This window comes from Delphinus delphis, chromosome 4 (genome assembly GCF_949987515.2).
Source record: "Delphinus delphis chromosome 4, mDelDel1.2, whole genome shotgun sequence".
NCBI classification, from domain to species: domain Eukaryota; kingdom Metazoa; phylum Chordata; class Mammalia; order Artiodactyla; family Delphinidae; genus Delphinus; species Delphinus delphis.
The window spans coordinates 16528752-16534751 of NC_082686.1; the positions used below are offsets into that span (position 1 = coordinate 16528752).

The following is a 6000-nucleotide window of genomic DNA, read 5'->3' on the forward strand; positions in this document are numbered from 1 at the left end:
TCTGGGAAGATCCCACGTGCCACAGAACGGCTGGGTCCATGAGCCATGGCCGCTGAGGCTGTGCATCCGGAGCCTGTGCTCTGCAACGGGAGAAGCCACAACAGTGAGAGGCCTGCATACCGCAAACAAAACAAAACAAAACAAACAAACAAAAAAGAGATGGGAGGAGAGAGGAAGAGGAGACAACTTGGAAACTATAGGTGGAGCAAAAGAGGTGACAGTTAAATGAATTCTGCCAATGCATTTTTCTCCAACTCCAGATTTCCCAGGGCCAGGGGAAATTTTATAACATTTTTAAAGAGAAAAATAATTATTTCTTAGAACTTTTTCATTGTGTTTGTTTCAAAATGAAAATAGATTAATGTAATAGGGCAGTAGACAGCATTGGGAAATTTATGTGAAGCAGAGTTCCTTATTTTAACCTTCAAATAAAGACAGACGAAGAAACATAGCTTTTAATTAAACATTCTCAGTCACATGGCAAAGAGTACTATATATTCATCATTCTACTTCCTCTTCCTGGGCACAGGAAGACTACAATTCTCAGGCTCCCTTGAGTATATATTGTTGTCATGTGACCAAGTTCTGACCAGTTTTGTGTGGGAGATGTTGAAGATGTTTTCAAGCACTGCCTTAAACAAATAATTCAGATGGTACTCTCATTTTCTTTCCCCATCCTATAGTGACTTTGGAGGCTACATGCACAAAATGACATAATTAGACAATGGAAGCAGGCTGGTTCCTGAGTCACCGATTGAAGAAGAGGAGCTGAATAAAACTCAGAGATCCATACCACCATATTGGACTATGGCATGAACCAGAAATAAACTTTGATTACAAAAAGCCAGTGAGATGTTGAAACATATTTGTCCTTGCAATATAGTCTATTCCGCCCTGGCTAGTACAGAAAATATATTTAAAAAAATGAAAATATGTGGCAAGAGTGAAGAGGTAAGTGCAAGTGGTGAAGACTCAGGTATTAGAGGCTTGGAAGCTGGTGATCACTATTTTACAGTAAGAAAATATTAGTAATACCAAGATATGCAATTGCTTACATAATTACTTCTAATTGCTACAAAATTAGGAAACCATGGATGGATAAAATGAATGCATTTTATGACATTTGATAAATTATTACAAAAAAAATAAGTTCAGAATTAGTAAGTTTATGGGCATAAGGGTAAGGAAGTAGGGACAACACGAGATTTTACCCCTTACAGCATTAGATTTCTAACAACAAGGGATGGGCTTACAAGGACTTTGTTATGTTATCATGTTATGGTCATTGTTAGATAAACTCTTATGGAGAAAAGAACAGACTGAAGCTGTGGTGTGGAATACAACTCAACTGAATAAAGGAATTGAGGAAAAGAGAACTTAGGGGTATTGTCTTTTTACCCATTGTACCAGATAATCTTAAGTAAACACCATTCAGTTGAGAGATAAGCATTGTGATGACAATAAGAAATTAATTATTCTTGAGATTTAATCAAAGAAAGAACCATGGATGTGATTTCTAACATAGGGAACTGACTGGAAATAAATAGGGCAGAAGCCTACTAAGTTTTGGACCGAAATATATTACCCTAGAAACATGACTGTTTATTAACTACAATAAGTTTCCATTATCAAAAGGCAGGCACCTCCTAAAGAATTCTCATTTCTGATGTGGACAAGTAAATTAATGGACGAGGAATAATTTCCCAGAACCTGGAGCCTAGGAGGACATGGATAAAAGAGTTTCCTCCTCAGAGAAAGGAAGAATCTCCCCCAATCCCAGAGTAAAGTACTTTCATAATAGTTACCCTTTGAAATTTCAGTATTTCTATCAACCAATGACTACTGTATATCTTCCACTTTTCTCCTTTCTGTTTACTGAGGACATTCTCTCCCTGTATCAGGTATGTGCCGGCAAACAACTTATTTTAAATGATAGGTCATCGGGTCAACATGGGCCGTAACCAGAACTGTGAGAGATTACTACACAATCCCAATGATCTTGGTCTTTAGAAACATGCATTGGCAAGATAGGACTGGAGAGAACTGACTCCTCTGGGAGCTGGCAAGTATGTTCAGTCCTTGGAGAGAATAAAAGAGCTTGGCGACAAAGAGAATGAACTATTGGGGAGGCAGTGTTTTAGGTTTTCACCACATCATATACCTGAATCTGGTCTACAGGATGTGGAGGGACCCTAACACTGTGTCTCCAATAGTTCATTATTCTGCTCATCAAACTGTAGGCCAATTCCAGACCTGGACCTTAAAAACATTTCATATGATTCTGCAGTCCTACGATGTGCTTGGAGACTTGTTTTCTAGGTGATAGAGCTACAAGATTGTTGGAACATTGGTAGACATGGTGTATATTTAGTCCATATATTGTACATATTAAGTATATATGCAGGTATACCTCATTTTATTGCATTCTGCTTTATTGTGCCTCACAGATATTGTGTTTTATACAAATTGAAGGTTTGTGGAAATCCTGCTTTGAGCAAGTGTATTGGCACATTTTTCTTCCAATGGCATTTGCTCACTTCCTATCTCTGTGCTCTGTGTCACATTTTGGTAATTTTCACCATACTTTAAGCCCTCCACCAGTGAAAAGACTACAACTCACTGAAGGCCCAGATAATGGTTAGCATTTTTCAGCAATAATGTATTTTAAAATTTAGGTATGCACATGGTTTTCTTAGACATAATGCTATTGCACACTTAATAAACTACATAATAGGGTGAACATAATAACTTTTATATGTACTAGGAAATCAAACAATTCATGTGACTTTATTGTGATATTTGCTTTATTATAATGGTCTGGAACTAAATCTGCAATAGATAGATAGATAGATAGATAGATATACTATCTCTATATATACTTATACATACTCCTTTGTGATATAAACATATCCCTATTAATTCTCCATTAAAAAATACTACTTGTAGCAAGCAGTTCCAAAATGTTTGTACAGTGTGAAATATTCCTGAAGACAATATTTTTATAATACTAACCGGTGGGAACTTGTGGAAAGAGTGATTCTGTTAATTTTTTCCTCTGTAAAATGTGCATAACAAGATGTAACTTTCCTGTTGTTTGGAAGACTAGCAAAGATGTGTGCAAAACACCAAGGAGAAACCGTGACATATAGAAATGATTGATAAATATAAGCATTAGTAGTGATGCTATTTTATGTTCAGAATGGAGAGAAATCATGAAGAGTATATTATTTTTCAAATGGTGCAAACGCTTGTTTATCAAATGGAATATTAAGTTCAATTGTTGCTAATATGTGACACTCATAGAATATGTCATTTGACAATTGTCTTTCCCAGAATTTCACATCCAAATGGCAGAAAAGAAAGTAGCATGAAAGGAAGTGACAGCAAGAACAGAAATATAGATCAATAGAAGAGGATAGAAAGCCCAGAGATAAACCCACGAACATATGGTCACCTTATCTTTGATAAAGGAAGCAAGAATATACAATGGAGAAAAGACAGCCTCTTCAATAAGTGATGCTGGGAAAACTGGACAGCTGCATGTAAAAGAATGAAATTAGAACACTCCCTAACACCATACACAAAAATAAACTCAAAATGGATTAAAGTCCTAAATATAAGGCCAGACACTGTAAAACTCTTAGAGGAAAACACAGGCAGAACACTCTATGACATAATTCATAGCAAGAACCTTTCTGACCCACCTTCTAGAGAAATGGAAATAAAAACAAAAATAAACAAATGGGACCTAATGAAACTTAAAAGCTTTTGCACAGCAAAGGAAACCATAAACAAGAAAAGACAACCCTCAGAATGGGAGAAAATATTTGCAAATGAAGCAATTGACAGAAGATTAATTTCCAAAATATTCAAGCAGTTTATGTAGCTCAATGTCACAAAAACAAACAACCGAATCCAAAAATGGACAGAAGATCTAAATAGACATGTCTCCAAAGAAGATATACAGATTGCCAACAAACACATGAAAGTATGCTCAACATCACTAATCACTAGAGAAATGCAAATGAAAACAACAATAAGGTATCACCTCACACCAGTCAGAATGGCCATCTTCCAAAAATCTGCAAACAATAAATGCTGGAGCGGGTGCGGAGAAAAGGGAACTCTCTTGCACTGTAGGTGGGAATGTAAATTGATACAGCCACTATGGAGAGCAGTATGGAGATTCTGTAAAAAATTAAAATTAGAACTACCATATGACCCAGCAATCCCACTAGTGGGCATATACCCTGAGAAAACCATAATTCAAAAAGAATCATATACCACAATGTTCATTGCAGCTCTATTTACAATAGCCAAGACATGGAAACAACCTAAGTGTCCATCAGTAGGTGAATTGATAAAGAAGATGTCGCACATATATGCAATGGAATATTACTCAGCCATAAAAAGAAACAAAATTGAGTTATTTGTAGTGAGGTGGAAGGACCTAGAGTCTGTCATACAGAGTGAAGTAAGTCAGAAAGAGAAAAACAAATATTGTATGCTAGCGCATATATATGGAACCTATAAAAAAAATGTTCTGAAGAACCTAGGGACAGGACAGGAATAAAGACGCAGACATAGAGAATGGACTTGAGGACATGGGGAGGGGGAAGGGTAAGCTGGGACGAAGTGAGAGAGTGGCATGGACATATATATACTACCAAATGTAAAATAGCTAGTGGGAAGCAGGCACATAGCACAGGGAGATCAGCTCAGTGCTTTGTGACCACCTAGAGTGTTGGGATAGGGAGGGTGGGAGGGAGACGCAAGAAGGAGGGACTATGGGGATTTATGTATACGTATAGCTGATTCACTTTTTTATACAGTAGAAACTAACACAACATTATAAATAAATTATACTCCAATAAAGATGTAAAAAAGAAAAGGAAGTGACAGGATGCGTGTTCAATAGTTTTGAACAGAAAGTGAGATTTTTGTCTCACACTGGGAGTATTTGGGGTCTCCAACTCACTTGGGTACAGTTATGGGGCTCAAATATGTAACAGGATGAAGTGGATGGGAGGAGGAGAACAAAGTGGAGGATCAGGGACCTGCAGTGGGTGGACTGAGCATCCTCTTTGAACTTTTAACACTCGCTCTCTGTCTTGCTCTATTGTACTATTAGGAGGGCTTCCTGTTCCATATCTTAAATTTGAAACTGATTTGAATCCAAAGTTTTACAGCATGTAGTTATTTAAGAAATTGACTTGAGGCTGAGCAATCTGGCTGTTATCTTCTTAGTGTCCATTTTTCTCATTATTTTTCGCTGTCTGACTTACATCGTGCAGTCTTCCTTTGATTATTTCTTTTCTACCATTATTACTATCATTTTAATGGTTTAGAATTTTAAAAATAGTTCTTAAAATAACCTTTGATTAATCTGTTGACAATATACCACCTGAATCCACAAATAGAATTAAATAATCAAGAAACCAAATTATACTGAGATAGATTTCCTTTTAACAGTCTGTAGATAAGAGGAAATTACTTAAGCACTTTTGAAAGTAATAGATATCAAACTCTTGCAAAACAACATTTTTGTCAGCTAATTGTAAATGAAATGAGAAACATATGGATTAAGTTTCCATCAGAAACACACACAGCATTATTTGTTGGGAAGAAGTCTTTTTTTTATTTTGCCAATTTCAAAATATTTGAAAATAATTTGAGTGTTTTCAAACATAAAAAGTCACAGGATATTTATTATTTTACAAGCAAACAAACAAACAAACAAAAAAACAGAAGAAAACTATCAAGTGATTTCTACAGATATAATTATCAAGTGAATAAAGTTGTAATTTTGATAGCCCTATGGATTATTTCAAATGAAATTACCTGGAGGAAAAGAACATTATGTTCTGAAAACCAGAAGCATGTTGGAAAACTCAGGAAAATATTAAGAACCCAAGGTATGAAACTATGCTGCTTAGTCTCAAATATAAAAAGGGCAGAATCTCCCAAGTAATTTAAAAATACATCTCATATTACTAATAG

General features: G+C 35.9%; 1 long non-coding RNA gene across 2 annotated transcripts in view; it reads left to right on the plus strand.

The window, feature by feature from the left end:
• LOC132423992 (uncharacterized) overlaps positions 1 to 811 on the plus strand; it is a 73842-nt gene extending 73031 nt beyond the window's left edge. For both annotated transcript variants that reach the window (XR_009519152.1, XR_009519153.1), the window contains exon 3: positions 684 to 811. This is a non-coding gene — a long non-coding RNA (uncharacterized lncRNA). The remainder of the gene's footprint in view (positions 1 to 683) is intronic.
• The last annotated feature ends 5189 nt before the right edge of the window (positions 812 to 6000 follow it).